This window comes from Tiliqua scincoides, chromosome 1 (genome assembly GCF_035046505.1).
Source record: "Tiliqua scincoides isolate rTilSci1 chromosome 1, rTilSci1.hap2, whole genome shotgun sequence".
NCBI lineage: Eukaryota > Metazoa > Chordata > Lepidosauria > Squamata > Scincidae > Tiliqua > Tiliqua scincoides.
Window position 1 is genome coordinate 91,745,301 of NC_089821.1, and position 25,059 is coordinate 91,770,359.

Below are 25,059 nucleotides of genomic sequence, written 5' to 3' on the forward strand. Positions count from 1 at the left end.
ACTAAGCACACCTGCTCACCCTTCTAGGAGAAATGTCTCTCAATTTGGGGCAAGCAGGCCCTGGGCATGACATGTACATGTGCAAGAGACAAAGAATGCTTAATGCATTGTGACTGACTGGAAAGTAGCCTTCACTCAGAACGCATTTGAGAGCCACACAGGAACAGGAAGTACAGCTAATTTGAAACAGATAAAGCTAAGCTGCCACTTGGTTATTGTTCAGTGAGAAATCTCTCCTCCTATCAAAATGTCCCTCCTTCAGTGGAAATTTCCCTCAAGTCCATAAGCACTGCCTGGCCACTGCATCAAGGGCCTACTGAAGTTCTGGAAAGCAAATCCCCAGCATTTTGGCAGCCTGCTGGCTCAGGTCGTGGCCTTTCCATTTTTCCCTTGTTGCAAATTGTGCTGGAGGCCACCCACCAAACACCCGTGGGATCCAACAATAACTGGGTCCTTCCACTCTTCGGCTTGAAAAGTGTCTGTGCTCCCCTCACCGTGGGATACAAATATAATAACAAGGAGCTTCCCACAGTTACATATTAGCACCACAGAGTTATTGCAAAAAGTCCCACTGTTTTAATTGTGTTTTTTTCTGCCCAGAATGTCTTGAACAATGCAAATAAAAGCAAGAAGTTTCTTTTTAGAGCACAATGACATATTTGCCTGCCTGAAAGGCTCCCACCAGATGGTTTAAAAAAATTCTGGCCATGAAGAGCTGGAAGATAATGCCATGACTTGGTTCCTGCTTCTGTTCATTCCTATTATGCTACTGCTACTAATAATATAGCTGGATGATATCCATGGAGAATCAACATGTGGAGGGAGAGAGCAGGGATCTACCTACTGTTCCTACGGCCAGCCCCCATACATCATTTGGGTCTTCCTAGGGTTCCCAGCTCTCAATGAAGCTATTCCTGGAACTCCTTCCCCATCCTGCAACATACTGTAATGTCATTAGGCCACAGAGGCTCTGTTAAAAACTCCCTGGTTGCTTTCAGTAGTTACCTGGGGATTGATGCTGATTCTTGGAGATACCAACCCAGTTCTGGTGGTTGGCAGGCCTAAGTATTCTGTACAGGGTCTCAGATGATGGCCTGCTCTAAGAGGTTGGGTACGCCAGGCTCTTATAATGCAAGGCAGTCCTAAAGATACCCTTGTCCCATTTTGTTTAGACCCTTAATTGTAGACGTAGGGGAGCTGTTTATGAAAACTCAGGGAGGTTCACACATACACGTACATCTCTGAATTCCTCTGTTTTGTTGTACTGTGTTCTTGATGTGAAATTTACTAGAACAGATGGGGGGGGGGGTTTGAAGCATTGCAATGAAGCCAGGGAAGGGGAATATGCAAGTTCCATCTTTCATCGTATACTTGTGATGGTCCATTCATATACGCAAGACATCATTTGATGTTACAGTCACAAAACAATGTATGTATGCTTGTGAACAGCTACCACTGGTGAAGAAGAATATATGTAGGCCAGATTGCTTAAGATTATTATATGCTGTTTGCATATCTCTGATGCCTGAGTTTTGTCTTTGCAAACAAGTTCTGGATATAAGCCTTGGCTGAAGCTATGCCTCAAATGAAGCTCTGAATAAAGAGGCAGTATATGAAATGTCTCTTTAAACTAATGCAACAACTTTGTCCAAAAGTAATCCCAATGCTCTAAGTGGATTTACAGTGGGGAGTAAATATATCCAAGCAGAAGTATCTATGGTTAACTCAGATACTATCAAGCCATGAATACCTGTCCATGTGGGATAGTACGGACACTTTATCTACAACAGCTGTTGTCTGTTTGAGTTGGAGGGGAAAAAAAAGCTTTTCTTCAAATTTATGCCGTAGTGAGTGATTTGCATTGCATCAGATTATACTGGGATATTTTGTGTCATATGGCATGACCTGGTATAACCTGACTTAATGCAACACACATGTTTGTATTGTATTACACATTTTTCTTTAAAAAAAAGTCTCTGAAATGCTGTTGGGAGCAGGTGGCTCCTGTAAATGAAAGATACTTTCCTGTGGTATTTTGTACCAGAAAATACCAAAATGCATCTAAAACATTTGGTAGAATTATCAGGGAAAATTGCTGGTAGTTGATAGTTGAATTGCTGATCAGAAATTGCTGATAGTTCTATCAGCCAGAAATGTTTTTGATTTGCTTTTTACGATGGAGAGGGAGTGCTGGATCACCCTTAAACTCTATGAGAGTTTCGTGGAGAGTTTCATGAATTTAGTGGATTGAAAGAGTAGGCATGCCTGCTAAAGATATGAATAGCTTTGGTTCAAAAGAAAAAAGTCAGCAAATTATATTTTTAGCCTTGCCATGGTTATTATGAAGTATATAAAAATTACATACAAAGTAGATATAGGGCCCAATCCTATCCACCTTTTCAGCACCAACGCAGCTGCAATGCAGCCCAAGGTAAGTGAACAAACATTCCCTTACCTCGGTGCTATTCAAACTGGGGTGTCGCGACGCCCCATCCTGAGGGCCCTGGTCCCCCACCCCTTAAGGGGGCAGAGAAGCCTAGAGGCGGGGGGAAGGCAGGGGGCTGCAGGGGCGATCACTCCGCATCCACTTTCCCTGCTGCGGGGAGCCCTGCCAGAAGTCGCGCCAGGCTCTCCACATCCCAGGGAGGCTGCAGGAGGCTTGGGTGAGAGCTTCACCCAAGCCCCTGAAGCCCCCTGAGCAGCGCAGTCCTGGGGATCGCGCTGCTGACTCCTCCCTGCCCCCACGGCCTCCCCCCCTGCCCCTGCAAAGAGTTACTGGCTCTCAAACTCTCCCAGAGAGTTCAAGAACCACTGCCTTACCTAGAGGAGGCCTCCATGACTGCCCCCCCATTGCAGGATGCAGCATGCACCCATTGGCACAGCTGTATCAACACTGGAAAGTTGAATAGGATTGGGCCCTTAGTTTACTGTTTTTCCTGCCTATTAATGTCTGTTTCTACTCTCTGCCATGAGGATCTGACTTTGCTAGTCCTATTATAAAGTGGAGTTTCTTCTCTGACTTACTACCATGTTAAACTTTAATAAATCCTTTTTAAGTAAAATGGCTTGAGTGCTTGTGATGAATTTACCATTGGTAAGTTGGCTTCCTCAAAGAACCTTGGAAAGTCTGGGTAATTGCTTATAGACCCAGCGAGCTTCATCTCCCCTCTTCTGTCTGCCGCTGACCTTGGGAACTGGAGAGGTACAGGCAGGGTAGGAGGAGTGGAAGGAAAACACCCTATAGCTTGCAGGCAGAAAATGTTGTAAGGAGGCAGGGTGTGAGCTGTTTAGGGTTGGGGTTCATGTGATTTACGCTCCTTATGGCTCAGAACATCCTGAGAGCCTCTGGCCCAAGGGCTACTAGCATTACAATGAACAATTTAGTGGGTTGATGGACTAGGCATGCATACTAAAGATATGAATAGCTTTGGTTTAAAAGAAAAATAACCGGTAAATTTTCTATGTTTTTAGCCTTGCCATGGTTATTGTGAAGTATATAAAAATCACATGTTCTGAAATATACAGTCTAAACTTGAATGTATTAAAAAAAAAATAAACTGAGAAATGGACTTTGTTAAATCTTGGCATTCTCCTTTAAAACACTCTTTTTCCCCATACATTTAAATTTGCAGTGGCCCTCCTAAATTATATACACCTAGGTCAAGACTAATGGTTGGCAACCTTCAGTCTGGAAAGACTATGGTATAAGCCTACAGCACCCAGTATTCCCAGGCGGTCTCCCATCCAGGTACTAACCAGGCCTGACCCTGCTTAGCTACAAGATTGGGCATGTGCAGGGTAACAGTTGCATGCTTCCTATGGCAAGCCCACCATTCAGCAGCCTTTTTACTGTAAACATGGCGGCAAGTCAGTGCCTAAGTGGCTTCACCAAACTCTCTCCACAGGCCACCATGACAACTGCTCTCAAGGAAATGTGGAGATAAGCGCTCTATTTCTCTAGCTTATTTATTGGAGCTCTATGCTTGACTGTTGCGGCTTCCTTTTCACCCTTGACTTGCCAGGCCTTTGAACCTTTTGCATGCCTTCCAAAGTGTTCCTCTTCCATCCATCTCTTGTGGGGAAGCAATAATGGCAAGCCTTGTCATGCTAGGTTACATCATTAATGCCCCCTTGGCAAGTTGCACACATCTCCCCTGCAGGAGAAAAAGACATAGCGGTTCACTCAACACACGCATTTATAAAACCAGCAGCAAGAATTACCTACACGTTAAACATAAAAGTCTATAGGCGAGAAATACCTAAACATAAAACAAGGTCACCTTGGGATGGCTGCTTCATGAACTATCCTTGTTACTGTGCAGTACAATCTCTCTTTATCTTACTTTTTATGTATGGCTGTTGCAGAGTGTCAACAGACTCCATTCTAAGTACAAGCCCTAAGAAAAGTAGCCTTATAGGAGAGTTGTTACCGAGAAGTGAGAGACTAAGCTGCAAATCAGGAAGTCCCTGATTCAACTTTTGCTTCTGCCTTTAACTCATGAGGGGTGCAGTCTTAACCAAGTTTCCAGCACTGACCTAGCTGCAATGCAGCTCCAAGGTAACAAACATGCCCTTAGCTTGAGGAGGTGCCCTTCACTGCCTCCCTACTGCTGGATGCAGTGCATGCCACATTAGCACAGCTATGACAGTGCTGGAAAGTTGGTTAGGATTGTGCCCTAGATTGTCTTAGGCAAGACACAGCTGCAAAATGGGGATAACAGGGTCATTGTACAGACAAAATCAAGATAGTACAGGTGAAGCACACTGTGGATTCAGCAAGTGCTTTACAAATGCTGAGTATTGGTTTTATGGGCCACAGGGACATAAAGCCAACACCGAATTCAGTCATACGTTGAAGTTTTGTTTTGTTTTGCCATTCTATAAATTCTCAACCCACGAAGTACGCCCAGAGAGTTCAAGGAACACACACAGCAAGGAAAAAATAATCACCTTGAAGCAGGTCTCAGGCTGTTATTGTTATTTTTTTTTTTAACAGGCGAATGCCCTGACCCTAGTCCATTACACACAGGTGGTGGTGTGAGTTTGAGGGTCACTGAGAACTGTTAATTTCCCCAGTAAATCACATGTTCTGAAACATGTGTTAAATACCTTTGCAGAGTCCTAACACAACAGAGGCAGAAGAAATAAATACTTGTAAATCCCTCCAGAGGCTCCCCCTATTTTTTCTGTCTCCCTCCACATACAACAAAGTAACATAGTAGAAAATATAGTACAACATGGTATTACCCCCCCCCCCCGCCCATCTTTGTGAGACAACCAGAAGAAATACCCTTTAAAAAGGAAAATGAAGAGATGTACTTTTTTATTTGGGGGTGCGTGGGACAACATGGTATGAGGTCATACTTTATAAGTTTGGTATAGGTATGATTAGAAAAAGAAGTAGCGAAGGTTGGGAATGAATGGACATGACCTAGCCAAAGTTATGTGCTTAAAGCATATGCCCAATCCGATGCATGTCTACAAAGAAGTAAGTCCAATAGGGTTTACTTCTAGGAAAAGATGGATAGGATTGCAGCCTGAATCAATAGCATCATTCTCTGTAGGAGCACACACCTGTATGCAAAACGCGTCTTAAATTTTCCTAGTGATGAGTCAAATGCCGGACTCTGCCCCATCATAGGTAATTTTGGGGCTCAGTTTTACCTCCTATAGAGGGTTGTCAGCATTGGCCTAGAGTCTCCAGGAATCAGCATCAATCTTTAGGTAACTACTGAAAGCAATCCTGCAATTTTAACAGGGCCTGCTTGGCTAAATGGAATTACAACGTGTTGGGGAAAATAATCTGCAGAAATTGCTTCAGTTTGCATTTGCAGTTTTACACCCAATCCACCATAACTCCCTGCACAATGATGCAGTGCTACCAATGTGGCATCCACTGCGTCCCACAGGGGAGTTTGGGCCTCTGGAGGCCTCTTTGGGGCAAGGGAACATTTGTTCCTTTGCCCCAGGAAGAACCCTGCCAGCCTGATGGGTCTACCAGGTCCCAATCCACCCTCCTGCCCCCATTGCCTCAGCATTCTGCCCACTCCACCCATTCCGCACACCCCCTGCCTTCCTCCCATCATGTGCAATCCCACCCGGGATGACAGGTGTCTGGAGTCTGCTGGTGTGCAGAGCGGGACACTCACCACTTGTGACAAGGCCAGCCTATGCACTCTGGCACGTTACTTTTGGCGAAAGCCAGAAAGCACCTAATGCCATCAGATTGCTTGATCCAGAGGTGCAACCTGCTGTTAGTGTAGGGCCGCTTATCAAGTAAGTTTGGCCTTGCCATTCCCAAACACAGTGTCCTTCATTTCCTATTTATTTGTATTTTGTTATTTCTTTTAAGAAATGTACAGCCTGCTTTTCTGCACGGAATCTCCCAGCAATGCCAGTACCCAGTTTCCAGGGACAATGCCTTCTCCTGGACTCACCATGAGAATCCTCTGGCCCATAATGCATTGGACCACTGCTACCAGTATTGATATTTCTGGGGGAGTCCAGCCAGGTGGGCCCCTCTGACAGTATGAACCCTCAACCAGTGGCAGATCCCTGATGTCCAGAACATCTTCAAAACAAAAACAATAACATAGAACAGGGGTGTCCAAACATTTTGGCAGGAGGGACACATCAGCTCTCTGACACTGTGTTGGGGGCCAGGGGGAAAAAGAATTAATTTACATTTAAAATTTGAATAAACTTACATAAATGAATTTATTAGAGATGGAACTTATATGAATGAATGAAGGTCTTGCAGCAGCTCAAGGCCTAAAAAAGGCCTTGCATAAAGCAAGGTCAGCCTTTCCTTTGCTGCCACTGCTGCATCACAGATGTGAAACAGCAAGTAGTGGAGGGAGCCCTTGTTCCACAGTTCAGATGAGAGGTCGAACAGTCGTCCTCATGCTGAGTTCGAGTTCGAGAACCTTTATTGGCATAATCCTCATGCTGAAAGCAGTTGTGTTGGGCCAGCATGGGCTCCAGTAAGCCTCTGGAGGGGCAGAGTCTCATTAAACACTGGGGGATCCCCAAGGGCCAGATTGGGAGCACCTGAGGGCCACAAGTGGCCCCTGGGTCAGGGTTTGGGTACCCCTGACATAGAACAAAGGAATTGACCATTTTGATCATCATAAGTGTACTAAATACATAACAGTGAAAAATCAACAAGTCAAATCAACACTGTTATAGCAAGAAAATGGAGCATATCAAAATGAAATATTGCCAAAAGCTTGGGAGACTAAAACAGTTTTCACCTGTTATTCTCTATACTTGCACTTTCCAGGGTTTGGTACAAATTTTGCTTCATTGCACTTTCCACGATCTCTTTGCTGTACTTCATCCTAACTAATGTGACCCTTTGGTCATAGCATTGCCATATTTATGTCATTATTGTGGAGTATTTGCTTTAATGGATGTTGCCATTCTACGCTAATCATAGGCACTTGTGTGGCTAAACAAAAACATCTTTGAAAGAGGAGATCACAAAGGGTATAAAGATGCCATCATTTTTTCTGACCATAATAGATTCTCCCCAGTGTACTTGAGTACACCCTTCTTGTTCTACAAGCATTTGAACAAGGATCGAGGTATCGGCTTGTATGTCGATGGACGCGACTGCACTCCTCTTAATGGTATCATAATACCCAAATGTGAAATAATCTCAGCTAACAGCCACCATAAAATATTTTTTAAGAGTATGTTTTATGGGGAAAGCAGCTGAGAGAATGAGCACACAGCTCAAGCGTTGCTTTGTATACTAATTATCTACATCAATGGATGTGTGAAGGGGGCTCGGAGCACTTTACCTGCTGGGTTGAGCAACTTGCTTGTAGACATAGCGCATAGTCGCTTCCTGTGGGCACCTGACTGTTCCGTGCATCACATCACATCACATCGAGTTATGTCACATTATGTCACATTGGAGACAAGACATGACCCAATGTAACCTGACACATGGCAATGCCTGCCTTGTGCGAGGTCACAGAACCAGGCAAAGCAACATTTTTGTCAAGGGTGCAGAACTCAGCTTCCCAACAATAGTAAGCTCCACATTTCCTTATTACTCCCATTTGTCCAGGTATATTTCTTGGGATACGTTTGGCCTATCATGGGCATATAAATCTGAGAATTTTCTCTGCATGTGTTTATTTACAACACTTGAAAAACAATCATCTTTCCATGACTTCATCAAAATGGAACTGCTAGCATAACCAATAAAGCAAGTCATGGAAAACAGAGCCAATTCTTTCTGTATTGATAATAAACTCTTTTAAGATTTATCAGCAACTCTCCCTTTCTTTCTTTGTTATGTCTCTGTGATGCTGTCTAGGACAACAGCTGTAAATCTAGATGCCTGATAAAATTTTAATAAAGAAACCCCTTACCTTTGAACTTGGATCAGGGGGAAAAATATAAATTCTGAATATAAAAACTAGACTGGAATTCACATTCCACCATTGTAAACAGCACAGCACTGCCATAAATGGTGCACCACTGACGAGTGCGAACGAGCTGTCAAAAGAAATGGCCGGTGGTTCCCCACTCACGCTAATGGCCCACTCAGGTTATCCTGTAACAGGTAAGATAGTGTTGAGGATGGGCCATGGGCAGATCATGGTGGTTTGGGGCAGAGCGTAGGCTGGACAGAAGGGTGGTTCAAGGGCAAGAGGGGGTGTTTCTCAGAAGCAGTCATGCACACCTGATTCTATCCCCACTTCCCAGCCCAGACTCACTTCCTTGGACCTACCACAGCAAAATAACTGGTTTGAGTCCAAAGAGACTGTTGGCAACTGAGAGGTGAGTAAGACAGTTTTTTTTTATCTACCTCTGCTTGGCCTTCTGGTGGCCCTTCCACCATAGAATGTGGTGCTATAATATGCATAGATTAGATTTTTGGACTAGTTAAATAACATTGCCCAGTACAGATCCTTGAGGAAACTATGTCTTCCTTCCCTCCATTGAGAGAACTGAACTCTAAAGAAACATGATCAAAAGAAAATAGACAGTTTTGCCACCTGCTATCTATGTAAAATAATGAGTTAGGTGGTGGCAGTGATGGAGAAATAAAGATATATGGACCCAAGCAGATGAGAAACTACCATCTGTGCAGGTTTAAAAAGGTAGGTTTGTGTTGATTTGGCCATATACTGCTTATGGATGATTCCCATCTAGTCAAGCAAGTATATGATGCCAAAAGTACTAGAAAAAAGACCAAGGGCACAACCCTAACCCCTTATGACAGTGTTTTCCAGCACTGACATAAGGGCAATGCAGCTCTGAGGTAAGGGAACAAACATTGCCTTACCTTGAGGAGGCCTCCATGACTGCTCCCCCCCCCCAACTGCAGGGTGCAGCACATGCCCCACTGGCACAGCTATGCCAGTGCTGGAAAATTGGTTTGGATTGCCCCCTTAATATCATAGAGCAGGGATGTTCAAAGTTTTTGGCAGGAGGGCCACATCTTCTCTCTTACACTGTTTTGGGGGCTGGGGGGGGAAAGAATTAATTTACATTTAAAATTTGAATAAATTTACATAAGTTCACATAAATGAATATATTAAAGATGAACTTATATGAATGAATGAATGGTCTTGTGATAGCTCAAGGCCTATAAAAGGCCTTGCACAAAGCAAGGCTGGCCTTTCCTTTGCTGCCACTGCTACTACATCACAGACGTGAAACAGCAAGCAGTGGAGGGAACCCTCATCCCACAGCTCACACGAGAGGTCAAACAGTTGCATCAGGCCAGTGCGGGCTCCAGCAAGTCTCTGGAGGGCCAGAGGCTCATTGGAGACTGGGGGCTCCCTGAGGGCTGCATTGGGAGATCTAGAGGGCCACAAGTGGCCCCCGGGCCGGGGTTTGGGCACCCTGTCATAGAGGATGCCGCTACATTGTTTCAATTGTTTTATAACATGGCTGTTGACAATATACAGAGAGAGGGAGGGAGGGAGGGAGGGAGATGCAAGTGAGTTCCATTCTGTTCAGTGTAACTTACCTACAAATGAGTGTGTGTTGGTTTGCTACTTTAAATATACATAGCTGTGGCTAGATTATGCCTAAGATTCATATACAAAATAAATACCTGATTTGCGGAAGATGATTTTTTTAGCTATGTAAGCAGGGGATGTGTGCACACATTTTTTTTTTTCATAGTTCACCAGCCAAGTTCTGAAGCAGGTAACCACAGCACAATGGGTCTCATCTCCCTTTTGATAACAAAGCTGATGTTGTATGGCTAACTTCATTTCCACAATCTGGTGTCCAATATGCAATCTGATCACACACCTCGATTTGTGTGAGGCGTAGTCATGGTGCTAAATTGAATCACAAATCCTACATTAGGCTGACATAAATCTGATTTTGGCCTGAACTTGGAGTGTTTGAAATACCAAAATGCTACTCACTGATCTCTAATGAGAAGTAATCAAAGAATTTAACCAGCAGTACAAACACTTACACATTGCTACAGATGTAGCCAAATTGACTCAAAGTGGTTTTCTTTTCTGTATGAAAGATGTGTGCAAATATACCTTACTGACATTTACTCAGTTCTAATGGAATCTATAAAGAGGAAGACAAACCATGGTGTCTTTGTTCTCCAAAGGGATACTTGTTCTTTCAAAACACCCTACTTTTGACCTTCCACAATAGCGTACATGTTCGTGGAACGCAATACACAATACTGTATAATACAATTTAGAAATTAACCAAGCTACTGGAATACAATTTGGATAGCTCCCAGCCCTGCCGCTTTTGCCACGTTCCAAACACCCATAATTTGTTTGAGGTTCCTTCCTCTCGTCTGTTGCCAGCAAACCAGCTTGGCAACGGGCTGTCCAAAACGATCCCATCTATCTGATCTCAGAGCTTGTGATTATGTTGTCTTTTAAAATCTCCACTTCAAAAAGCAGAGAGACAATATAATTTAGCATAGGGGCTGGTGATGGCATGCCCTGGGAAACAGAGATACCTAAAAGATCAATGCCATTTCTCCAAAGTGGAGGCAGGGAGGAGAAATAGGCCTGAAACAAATTTCGTTTTTGTTGGGAAACCATATACACACACCAAGGAGAAGGAAGCGGAGAGATTAACATATCCTAGGTATATGGAATCCATACAGGCAAGGGAACTGTCCCTTTTATCATTCATTTGCTATGTGCTTTCAGGCAGCCTGATGTTTTCCATCCTATTGCCAGGTTCCAGGTGGAATCACATTTTGACAAAGTGTCAAAGGGATATAGAAGCCAGAAAAAATGGAAGAAGAACAAGTATTCACATGGAAATTGGGTAGTACAAAGAGTCAAGAATCCAGAAGCAGAGCAGGCTGGTTTTTTTTGTTTGTTTGTTTGTTTTTAATTCCATTGATCTGGGCAGTTGAAAATGTTTGTCAGGAGAAAATAATGAAACAACCCACAATCAGCGGTTATGCATTTTTCTCACGGTTGTGTTATAACTTTAGCACAAGCAGAAAGATGTTTCCGCACGGGCAGTTCCCTGTCTGCTCCTCCCTACAACAGCCCTCCACAGCTCCAGTATATGACTGGATGTAGCAAGGGGTGCTGCTAAGAAAGGAGGATTGATGAAAATCAGGGCATTGGGCCGGGGGCAAGATTCCTGATTGGGCTCCCCTTCCTAAATTTTCCTACAAACCAGATGTTACTACATTTTTTAAACAAGTTTTAATCAACAGTTTTAACTTAGCCTGAGCAAGACTGAAATTACAGTAAATGAAAACATTTATCAGAATGAGATAATTTCCTTACTTTCAGAAGTGCTACTGTATGTCTTTTCTTCTACTTCAGCAAAGTCCTCATTTTCTTTTTCTTCTAATAATGCAGGGGCATCCAAAGACTGCTTTTCACTTTCTTTCTCATTACTATGTGATAATTTTTGAAACAAACCCCAGATGAAATAGAAATAAACTTGCCTGGTCTTTGATTTTTCTTTCCCCCCCTTTTTTTTCTTTTCTGTGCTCCACACTTATATTTGTTCTCTATAAAGTTAATTTCACCTTCAAACAATGCAAAACACATGCAGACTTGATCTAAGACCATGTGTTCTAGACACACACTAAACTAGAAGAAAGGGTGGAGCTGACTATTGGGGTCTAGGGATTCAGTGAACTACTTCTGAGGTCTAGCAGTTCGGATCTGAAAGTATAAGTTTCACTTTTCCTATGTATTGTACTCAGTGGCATAGCTAAGGGGGTGCAGAGGGTAGCAGTTGCACCGGGCATCAAGCTTTAGGGGGCAATAAGCTGAGCTTGACACTAGTGACCAAAATTGTGAAAATCTTGATATATATGATTAATACCATCATGTTATACATAATTGGAAAGGTAACTTAATGTAGAATGCAATGAAACAAACCCCATTGGAATATCTCTATTCTATCAAAAGTTGTGGCCAATTAACCAGAAAATGAAAACACAATTGCCTTATAGAACAAAAGGTGGATTTTTTAAACTCAGAACTGACCTATGAAACTGATTGTTGTTCATGAGGTGCCCTTCTTATATTTAGCAAGAGAAGAATAACCATCTCTCTTCACCCCCACAGAGTGTCTCAAACCTACCAGGGGCACACTTTTTATTTACTTAATTTGATTTTGGGGGGGGGGGGGGGGGCTATACATCTTCATTGACCCCAGGTAGCAGATATATGCCTTTTCACTTTTGAAAAAGCCCAGGCATGACGTCACTTCCAGTTGTGGCATCACTTCTGGGGCAACATTTTGAGCTTAGCACTGGGCTACACGATCATTAGCTACGCCACTGATTGTACTAATACATGTTGGTGCTTATTGAGAAGACTTGGGCTGCCTTTCCACTACAGCTTCAATCCACTTTCAGTGCACTTAATGCAGGTTGACCCAGATACAGTGGAGGACAGAGTGCCTATCTCTTTAACCATTGTATAGAAGAGGGAATGTTGGCAGGTGCAACTTTTAAAACCCTTTCATGTTGATTTGCACCTGCCAACATTTCCTCTTCTATACAATGGTTAAAGGTATAGGCATTTTGTTCTCCATTGTATCTGGTCACCCTTGTTGGGAAAATTTGGGTTATCCCAGAATAGATGGGCTCATGAGAAAGGCTGAATGACAAGAATTGCACTGATGTAAGGTTAATGATAATAGAGGGGAAATTGTATTAATTAGAAGATATTTTAAAAACGAGTGTAGAAAAGAACACATAAACAGTATAGTACGTACATTACCCTTCCAGATAGAATCTCAAAAGAAGGTCTGAGCTATACTAGCTACAAGCTATCATCTGTAGTCCTTTCAGTAGCTGTCCAGGATGAAGCTGTAGAACAGGCAAACAGGCCCAGGAATAGAGTGGTGCAGCTCAGGCTGTTCTAAAGGTTACTTTAGAACAGGCTCAGGGCTTGCTAAAAGGTTGGATCAAAGCTGGAGCTCAGGCTCTTCCCTTCAAGATGGGAAGAGTATTTCAACTCTTTTAAGATCTTGGTTTAGCTCTCTTGCCAAGATCTGCCACTCTGTTGTCCCTCAGGCTAGACCTCAAGGCCTTTTCTAGGCCTTGCAAAGCCTTCTTGCTGGACTTGAGAAACTGAAGCTGCAGTCCTATACACACTTTCCTGGGAGTAAGCCCCATGGAAAAGATTATGAGTTACTTCCAAGCAGTCATGCATAGGATTGCACTGTTGGTCTTCAGTTCGGTCATGGATTTATTGACAGTAACTGGCTACTGCCTGAACCCCTGAATGCTTTCCTAACACTCTTCCTTAATTCATTCTAGGGGACTGTAGTTTATTAAGGTATCTGAGAGCTGTTACAGCTTCCCTTAACAGTCTCTAGAATGCATTGGGGTAATAGAAGTGCACTGGAAGTGGATTAAAACTGTAGTGAAAATGCAACCCTGAATAAATGTGTTTTGTACTGTATAGTTTGTTTTGTCATGGCCTGGGCCCTGGGGATTTTTGTAATGTAGGATTACTGGGAACATGATGTTGCCTGAATTCAGGACACCCCCTCCCCCCCAAAAAGACCTAACTGAAGTCATTTTCTGATGGTAGGCAGAACATGACTCACAGCCCAATCCTAACCAACTTTCCAGCACTGATTTAGCCATGCCATTGGGGCACACATTGTATTCTGTGATGCGGAGGCAGATGTGGAGCCCTCCTCAAGCTAAGGGATTATTTGTTCCCTTCTTCCAGGGCAGCATTGCAGCTGCATCTGTGCTGGAAAGTTGATTAGGATTGGGTTGTTAGGGTCCAATCCTAGCCAATTTTCCAGCTGTGCCAATGGGGCATGTTCTGCATTCCGTAGTGGGGAGGCAGTGACAGAGGACTCCTCAAGATAAGGGAATTTTGCTCCCTTACCTCAGGGCTGCATTGCAGCTGCACTGGTGCTGGAAAATTGGATAGGATTGGGCCCTTAGGCCCAAACTTTCCAGCACTGGCATAGCTGTGCCAGTGGGACGTGTGCTGCATCCTGCATTTGGGTGGCACTCATGGAGGCCTCCTCAAAGTAAGGGAATGCTTGTTCCCTTACCTCAGAGCTACACTGCCCTTATGTCAGTGCTGTCAATTGGATTAGCATTGCGCCCTTAGGGCCCAAACCTATCCAATTTTCCAGTGCTGGTGTAGCTGTGCCAATGGGGTGTGCACTGCATCCTGTGGTGGGGAGGCAGTAACAGAAGCATCCTCAAGGTCAGGGAGCATTTGTTCCCTCCCCTCGGAGCTGCACTGTGACCGCACCAGTGCTGGAAAGTTGGTGCCAATCCTATGCATGTCTACTCAGAAGTAAGTCCCATTAGAGTCAATAGGGCTTACTCTCAAGAAAGTGTGGATAGGATTGGGCTGTTAGTCTATTAAGACCAAATACAAATTGAGCTGAGGAATATTCACCTGTCATCAGTTCTTAGTAGGTTTGGATATCTATAACCTGTGTTCAAGCATTACTAAACACCGAAAGGGCACAATCCTATCCCCCACCAGCCCATAGCATTCAGCACCGCTGATGGAGAATGTAATCAGACAGTCCAGGAGAAGTATGTAAAAATCATTTTTACTTACCTCCCCATGAACTGTCTGCCTTCCAATGGATCGCCTTGGACACTGTATTCAATGGGACTTACTGTCAGCTATGTGGGTTGTAGGATTGCAGCCAGCCTTAAATGCTTTTGAATCATTATTGTTTCATTAATTATTTTGATGTTGCCATTCTGTTCATTGGAGAGTGCTATTTTGTTTTTATTTGTGAACCGTCCCTGGAATCTTCTGATGCACTGTAGTATAAACATACTTTGAGAAACATAAAATTTATAAACAATACATCAATGGATCAATGGATGCTTAGCTTATGCTGAAGCTCAAGAGGTAGTGGCATCACCTGATGAGTTCGTGGGTGAGACTTGAACCAGAGGCTTCCTGTGACAGTTCATTCTGCAAAACCACTCCACTATCTGAGTCTCCTGTTGCAGCAATACCTCTGGTCTTGCTTATATCAAGCTGTGCTTCAGGGACTAACCAAAAAAGGCTTTCTATATAGAACTGGAAATAGGAAACGTGGCACAAACCTGCACAGATGTACGTGACACAGGTGGTTACGACACGATGAAAGGAAATGTTGAAAGATTCACAGATACAAGTCAGATGGCATCTGACATGGGAGGGGTGGTGAATCAGTGATACTGATAGAGTGGTATCACATTGATTGAGTGATAATTGCCAGCAGCATAGGCCAAAACATGACTTCTGATGATTCTGGGGTGTACTTATGCCCATACCATTTTACTGCTTATTTATTGCATTTGAACTGGCTATTACCGCTCCTGCATGTCACAGTCTAGACAGCTAATGCTGTATCTTTGAGCAACAAAATAGAAAAGTTGAGATTGTAATTATGGTCACCCTAGTCAGGCCAATAGTTTCACTATCCCCCTGCTTGTTCCCTCTGCCTTGTCAGATAGAATAGTCAATGCTACATTTACATTGTCTAATATACAATGCTACATTTATAAGGCAAACACATGGTTGCCAAACCCATGTTTCCTTTGTAGTGCTATCAGGGTAGGGGTTGGGGAGGGCATTTAGAGGGAAGAATCGGCAGGTGAGACTGCTTGGCCCTTCCATTACCCTGCTGAATCGTCCACCGAAATGGTCCCATTTTAACTTCTTCTTTTTTTCAGTCAGACCTGGGAAATAAGTCTGGTTTGGGGAAGAAGTACTGAGAGATTTGTAGAGGAGATATGCCAAGAGTGAACTTTTGGTTCAGTTCCCCAAAGGAGACTGAAAAAGGTGCTTCGACATATGCAAGATTCTAGTTAGTTTTTCAGACACCTGAAGGCAGTGGCGTCGCTAGGAGAGTGCGGGTGGTGCAGGCCACACCAGGTGATGTGCACGGGGGGGGGGTGATGCACACTGGGAGGTGACACACTAAAATCGCAGTGGTTAGGTGTAATTCTGTCATATTATATACTGTTGGATGTGGAATTTCTGGCTGAATGCAATGCAAAAAACCAGAGTGCAATATCTCCTTTCTATCAAATGTTATGGCCAAAAAACTGGAGAACAAAAAATGCATGGATGGCTATGGAAAGTGAAAGTGAACCATATCACGCATTTACTCATGAGTAGGCAAACTTGCCTTAGTCCATCGGAAAGGGTAGGCTGAGTGGAATCCAATGACACCAGAATGGTCCTGATCCAATGAATGCAGCCCCCAAAAACACCTGAGAAGGAAGTGTTGCAGACAAATGAATTGAGCCTATGGAAAGCAAAACTAAGCCTCACAGTTGTGTTTACTCGTGAGTAAGCAAACATGCCTTGGCTGGTGGTCAAGCCAGGAAAAGGGGAATGTGAAGCCACCAGAATGGTCCTGATCTGATGGAACTGGGGCTTCACAAATGCTCCAGAAGGCAGCCTCCCCCCACCCCACTAAAAGGCATCAAAACAGAGGCTTCAGCTGATAAGGTGAATTTTTGGAGACTTGCAAAGCCAGGTGGATCCTGACAGTGATCTGGTTTAAACAGAAGTTCTTAAATTGAACTGGGCACTGGGTAGGGCTGGAAACCTTACTGATTTTGGAGTGGGGAGGGTATTGCAGGCAGGCTACAGAGGAAATTCACGGTGGAACAGGGCTGGCTTTTGCTTATTTAATTAGTTTCACTTTAATTATTTATACTTATTTATTTTAATTTGCCTGATGATGTCACTTCCACCATGACATCACTTCTGGTGGGTCTTGGACAGATTGTCATTCTAAAAAGCAGGTCCCAGTGCTAAAAGTTTGAGAACTGCTGCAATAAGGTGTTAGTAAGTTGACACCCTGGAAGGGAGGTGTGACACCACTAGTAACCAAAATCGCTAAAATCACAGTTTGGAGGAATAATACCATCATGTTATATCTCAATCAATGCGTAATTTCATGCAGCATGTGTTCTATCTTTGTTCTATCAAAAGGTACAGTCAAAAAACCAGTGGGGATGGAGTGATGGTACATCACCATGCCCACCATCTGGGGTGTTGCCCCGCCCACTGCATGGGGGTGATGTACTGGCATCCCGTACCAGGTGATGTGAACCCTAGTACTGCCACTGCCTGAAGGAGGTATGATAGAGGAATTATGTACCCACAAATACACATGCCCCTTTTTTCTTGTTCCACAATGTCTTTGGCAAAACAAGTTTTAGTTCAAAAGGCAGCAAAATTTGTTTCAAAAAGTCTGTAATGCAATGGTTCTTAAGCCATTTCTGCCCAATGTTACATATACTCAACAGGGACCTGTGGGCTGGGCAAAAATTAAACTGTAGGGTCTGCATCTCTAAGGGGAGTAGGAAGTGGGGTCCAGCAGGTGCATGAGATGAACCCAGAATTAAGAAAAGTGTTTACCTTGATACACATTTTGTCCTAAGATGGAAATTTAATGTTCCAGTTTTTTGCTGTATGTGTTAAACAGAATTTCAGGAAAATAGAAATAATAACTGAAATGTTTATTTATTATGTTTATTTATTATGTTTATTTAAAATGTTTATTTATTATGTAAGCACCTGAGCAAAATTCTCCTGGGGGTGCATGAGGTGCTAAAAATCTCTATCACAGCATGACAGAGAAAACATGTGTGTGTGTGTGTGTGTGTGTGTGTGTGTGTGTCGTGGACTGCTCTACCATATCCCCTTCTAAACTAGGTCTGAGAAATGATAGTCTAACAAATCCCCTTCAAGTATATCTGCTAAGAAGATGCAGGTCTTTAAGACCAATTTAGCCCAATTCAGTGGGTTAAATGGATGTATCCACGTACTCCAAATTAACTAGCTTGTGGACACGGCTGTCTGTATATTCAACCTATCAATATGCTGCTTTAGGTTACAATTCAACACACACTTACCCAGGAATACATCTCATTGCACTCAATGACTTACATCTTAGTAGACAGGTATGGTATTGCAGTGTTAGGTGATATGTACTATATTGTGGTTCTTATTTCTGCTGCTCATGTCTAGAGAAGAGGGACATGAAGAAGGGAAGCTTTACTTTAACATTCAGCGCCAGGAGTTGATCCAATAACATGTGTCACCTCTACCTTCTCCATGTCTGTTAACTAACCACAGGGCAGTTCTGGAGTGATCCACCTCGTGTTGTTTCCTCTCAGCAATAAATAACCTTTCACGGTGCCAAGCTCTGCTAATCAGTGTATACACGTTTACGTTTTCAAGCTTCAGAGACCTGCACTTCAGGTAGCGAAGGGAAAGCAGTGACCCTGATATTTGAAAAAGTGTACCTACTCATCTGGCTTTTGCCCTCAGCAATCCATCACAACTTTTCTCGGCTTCTCTACAGATAGAGGAGAAATTAAGCAAACACGCTGAATCTTCTCTAGAGAAAGAAAGGAAAGTTATCTGGAGCTCGAGAACAAATTTATGTTTAATGGCATTTGAGTGACCAGATGGGAAGAGAATAGGACTGTTGTCCCTTAAGTAGTTGTGTAGAACTGTAGAAATTCTTCTTTCTCCTCCACCCCCACACACACCTTGGCTGCATGAAAAGCTGCATTTGCCAGAATTCTCCTGCCAATTTAAATATGAAAGATATAGAAGCTTTATTTGCATTTGGTTTTCTTAGACAATGCATCCACATCAGGTAGTTCTTGCTACATCCATTTTAACAAGCAGTCACATCATGAGGGTCATAGAGGAGTGGTCTTGACGAATGGCTTTCCCTCCAATTATCAATATATACTTGCATGCAATAACAAGATTAGCCCTAGGTGTGTGGTTTTATAGTTCAGGCATACACATTCCGTATGACCTAGTTCCTACTGACCCAAGTTACAACACACAGTTCGGTAAACATGTTGCTTGGTAAACACAGCATATCGCACCACTTTTCTTCACTAATTCAGGCTATCCGTTTCATTTCCACACCAGCTGAAGTAATACTTTTCAGAGTGTTACCCCAGACTGACCTTGAACTACCTCAAACAATACGGATGTCATTCAAGAAGAAGGGGGCCAGGCACCTGAACCTGCACTCAAGTCTTTTCCAAAGCTGTTGCCCTCCAATCCTCCTGACCTTCACCCTTTCATTGTGCAAGAAGCAGTACGTGGCAAGTTCTTCTCTCCTCAGTCAGTAAAACAAGGAGAAGTAGCATGAGTTTTCTGTGCATCCTAGACAGGACATCTGGGAGAAATTTTGTCAGAGGATACAAAGTTTCTTTTGGGCCCCTTCCCAAGAGGTAGGAGGAGTGAAACAACCAGACTAGTCTTTGGAGGCCAGGTCTACCAGGTTTCCCAATATGGAGTTCAGGTCTACTTGCCCACATGGTGTCAGCTGCTAGATACAGTAGGGAATTTTCAGGCTTTCTCTTTTGGCTTTGTTGACCCTGTGTCCAGGTAAAAATTATCCCCTTTACCTCCTCTCATGGGCCCTGATCCTAATCCCCCAATGTGAAATGAGATATTAAGCAATGGTGTGATTTTATATGCCCCCTATATATACCATCAGGTATGCATTGCAGTACAAAATCTGTGCTGCATGTGTAAGTGCACTGGGGGAGTGTGTGCTTCATTCCCAGTTTGTGCTTTTGCAGTACATTAGTGCAAGTATAGGAAGCAGTTGCAGGGAAAAGTTCCCCTTCCCATGTGGCTTGCTGATCCCACAAATGTCCTGGTATCTCCCTGGGATTTGTGCTCATTTTCAGAATATGTCTGTCTTCTGGCTTTCTTATATCTGACTCTGAGGTTGCTAGACAGATGCTGAAAGAGTCACTTTCCTGTAATGATTCAGGAGTTAACGATACAGACTGCAAGCCAGTGAATCACAGCCAGGTTCTCTTGCTCTGCACCCAGTCAACACGTAATTTTCCTGAAATGCTTGCAAAATCTTAAGGTCATGAGATTTCAATAGAAAAGTTTAGAAACACCCAAGTTTCTGTTCCTTCTTCATGGACAGCCTGAACTTTGCCATCCAGCTTCTTTCAAACGGACTCTTTTTCCAACTATTTCCACATTCATTCTGAGTAGGAAACCGTTTGTGAGAGGTGTGTGCAGGCCACTTGGGGTTCAGCGAAGCCCATTCTGATTAGGGACACCAAAAATGTTCTTCATGGGGGTGAGGTGGTAAAGGAATGGCCAACTGACTTTTAAAACACCCTCTTGTGAAAATGCTCAATGTTCCTTGCAAAAAAGGACATCTTTCCTTTTAAGAAATCCTGACTGTCATGGGGTGAATTCAGCTCAGTTATCTGAAGGCTGCCCTTACCTGGTGCTCCTTCTTTTCATCCTTTGTTATCATGGGATCTGCCCAGGCACTTTCCTCCTACTTGGACCACCCACTCACTACTACCTATTTAAATCAGATTACACTCTCTATGTTTGTGGCAGCCTGGGTATGGTGCAATTGCGCAAAATTTATACTATACGCTGCTAGCAATAGCAAGATAGCTGTGGAGCAATCTGGACCTGCTGTGAGAACTTTGATTTTTGTTGTTGTTCCATTTACAGTGAATGAATATTCCTGAACACCTCAGTCCAGCTAACGCTAGTTCCAGAAAGTGATTTCCATGGCCATGTTTCATGCCCAATTTGGTCCCAGGAAGTGCTTGTGAAGCTTTGCCACAGCACTAAATTTTCAATATGTGTTTCTTGCTGAGGTTCCTGGAATCAACTGAAGGAGGCACAGCACAATACACGTCCAAGTGGATATGTGTGTCCTGCTGGAGAAAGGGGGGTGAGGGCTGATACTGAAAGCCCTGGCTGGAACTGAAATAAAGCTGAAGCACAGCATGAGACTATCACTACAACTCAGTGTTCAAGCACATAACTGCATGCTGACGGTCCCAGGTTCAACACCTGGAATCTCCACAGAGGGCTGGGAAAGATCCACTGACAACCAAAGCAGACCGTACTGAGCTGGATGGGCCTGTGGTACAGTGGCTCAGTACAAGGTAGCTTCCTAAGTGCTGCAGGAGTAGTCCTAACATTCCTCATAGTCAGGAGCTACAAACCTTCCAAGTACACGTTTGGCAACTTATCATGGTTCTTGAGTCAGACAGAACCACCCTGGGCAAAGGAAAGAATTGCCTGCTTCAAGCAAAGTGGCTGTAACATATCAGCTCTTGGTGCAACTGAAGGCAAAACATGGTGGACACCAAGTGAATGCAACAAATGAATGCTAGATGCAAGGGAGTGGTAACAGGATGCAGGCATCTCACTATCTTGAGTGTTCCCTGGGGCATCTGGTGGGCCACTATGCAGTGCAGGGAGCTGGACTAGATGGGCCCTTGGTCTGATCCAGCAGGGCTCTTCTTGTGTACTTATTGATAGCAACTGGGGCTGTTTTGCTACCAGATCTTATCTCCATGTGGAGCTCATTACAAGTGGCACTCCCCTCCAAACAAAGGCCTTTACCTTTCAGCACCTGAGAAATCTGTTGCCAGAGTTTTCAATCATCAGGCAAGTGATTTCATTTGGAGGCAGTTTCCTCCATGAGCCTGAATGGCTCAGAATGTCTTGCATGCTTCCTGTTTCTTGAAAGTGCACTATAGTTGGAGGTAAATGGAAGGTGAAAGGAAGAAGGGGGAAACTGCATGACTATACAATATCTTGAGTGGAACAAAACAGAGCATTTTCACAATGTATCTAGGAAGCCCTTTTTGCTTCTAATGGGATTTTGTACATCTTGACACAATGCCTTTGGTTTCCTTTGGGGAGTCAAAGTATGTGAGATAAAACTCTTGATATAAGAACTGTAAATAAAAATAAACTACAGAAAGTAGAAGAGAGACATTTCCCCCCCCCCCCAGTTCTAATTAATATAGTTGTTAAATTGAACTTGTAAATGTGGGAAATTCAAATATTGTTAACTTGTGCAAAACTTCCTTTAGGCTTCAGTCCTTTGTAAGTCACTGAACACACTTAGATTTATTACATCTCGTCTGATCCCGGAAGCTAGGCAGGGTCAGGCCTGGTTACTACTTGGATGGGAGACTGCCAGGGAATACCAGGTGGTGTAGGCTTATACCATAGTCTTTTGAGAGAGACTGAAGGTTGCCAACCATTAAGTAAGCATGCATGAGATTGGATTGCATGGCTTTCTATGTGTGTCGTGTGAAAGTTTTCTTAGATCTCTGGTCTCACACAAGGTGATAAGCTGGTGGCAAGGACGAAGCACCTCATGTATGTTGGAGACAAAATCTCTGATCCCTTACTGTCTACAAATGCAGAATCTATGGTAACTCTGGACACTGTACAGCCTTATGTGCACCAATGGAAAAAAAATCAGGGCTTGCGTCCATGACCACATTGTTGCTGTCAATCTATCAGTGGCAAAGGACAGAAGACAGAGAGGCAGAAAACAAATAAGTATGCAAAAGAGGTGGTCAGGGATTCATTTGCATTAGGTCACTCAGCAAAGCTGAGCTCTGGAACTTATTTTCATGCCAGCCTGGAACACATGCACTTATGGAGTGTGTATATCTCTTTCACAGCCCCCCCCCCCACTCCCCATGCATTTAGAATAAACAGCATGGCTTCCATGAAGGCTTTGCAATCAGCACCTCTCTTTCTAGTAGTCACCCAATGGCAGGCAAGAATTCCTGCCAGCCAGGATTCAAAGAGATGTGTACAAGTGAGCTGGAAATCTCAGCAGAGAAGCAATGTAGTGTAATGGCTGAAGCGTTGGACTCCAACCTCCGCTCAGCTCCAAAGCTTACAAGGTGACCTGGGGGCAGCCACTGTCTCTCAGCCTAACCTGCATATTCTCACAAAGTGATGTGTTTGTTTACTGGAAGATTTATATCCTGCACTTTCCTCTCCCCAGGGTGGTACTGAAGGCAGCTTCCAACAGAATAGTAAAATACAATGCAATCAAAATAACAATACCAAAAACAAAGCAAAACCCCCAAACTTGGCATGCAGCAGCAGGCTGAAAAACAACATTATAAACCGAGACAACATCACATATGATGAAAGACCAAGGGGAAAAAAGTCTTTACTTGGTTCCAAACTGACAATATACACCCTGGGGCAGGTAGTTCCATAACTTGGTAGAGAAGATACTCATATCACTGCCAACCATACTTCTATCAGTGCTGGAATGTGCAAGAAGCTCCACTCAGATGACTTCAGGGATAAGCAGTATCAGGTGTGGGAAACTGGTCCTTCATGCACCCTGGTCTCAAGTTGTTTAGGGCTTTAAAGTTAGCATCTTGAACTGCATTTGGAAACGCATCCACCAGCCACCTGTGCAGAAGACACAGTGAAGGAATTATGTGACCACCACGCCTAGGGCCAGTCAGCAGAATGCTTCATGAACTGAAGTTCCCAGATTGTCTTCAAGGGCAACCTCACATAGAGCACATCCATTATGGTGGTCTAAGTGAGATATAACTAACTATGAACAGCCAGGGTCTGGTCTGAATAACTCAGGGCCCAACAACTGCCCTAAGCTGTGTGGAAGCGCCCCCGAGGCCATGTGGTAAAAATGCAAGATAAAAATGTGGCAGATAAGATTGGCTGGATGGTAAAAATGGGCTGGGGGGGGGTTAAAGAATAATTTTTTGGATGTTTGCCCCATTTTCGGGTCTGTTGGGCCTAGAAATTCCAAAATGTCTTGTGGAAAAGGAATGTGTGTTCTCTAACCCACATCTTGAAAAAAATATCAGAGGCTGAAGTCAGCCAGAGACTGGTTATCCCAGATTAGGCTGCAATCCTATTCACTGAACTAGGAATAAGTTCCACTGATGGAATGAGTCTTACTTTTGAGTAAACATGTATAGGCTTGCACTGTAAGTTTCAACAGAGATTTGTTAAACATATACCACTGCTTTAACATGCAAAAGTAACCTCTGAATTTCAGAAAATGAATATTTCATAAAGGGGCTTCAATGTACTAGAAGCCCTGAACAGTTTGCTGTCTCAGATTTGTGTCATTTTTGCCAGGTCTGCACAACTTGAGGCCCACCAAGTTGACCATCGCCTATGAACCAAGTGAGGCTGTCTAGGCTTCATGCAATTAAACATTTCACCTGCTGATAGCACTGCTCTTAAGGGCATAAGAGCAGGTATTGCTGTTTATTTTCTGGTAGTTGGCAACACCACTGGCAAGCCACAGCAGATGTGGGTGGCATTCAAATTGGTGGCTCACAAGTTGCGAGAGGACACCTGGGAGACCTGGATTGCTACTATCTGCTTTGCAACCAGTTCTGTGGAGAAATGGGGTGGGGGTGGTTCTGTGCCCCGGAGCTGCCTATCCACAATAGGTCAGAAAGTTAAGACCCAAGAAAAGAACAAAGAGAGGGAAACTAAATGGGGAACTTCTCTCTGTACTGTATCAGCCAAGGAGCATATTAACGATAATTGAAATTCACCTCCACGAGGGGCATGAATCATCAGAAAGAAAGAAACCCAGTGGAAAACAAGGTTGTGCAACCTTAACCAGAGTGTGTCACTGGCCAGTGGAATTTTTAGAAAGGCAGCAGTTTGGGTTCATCACTGTGGTTCGTGATTGCACACACCTGTTTGAGCCTGGAGGTTTTGCAACAACAAAAAATAAGGAAGCTGAACTTGTTTCTTTCTCCTGCACTGTGCAGAA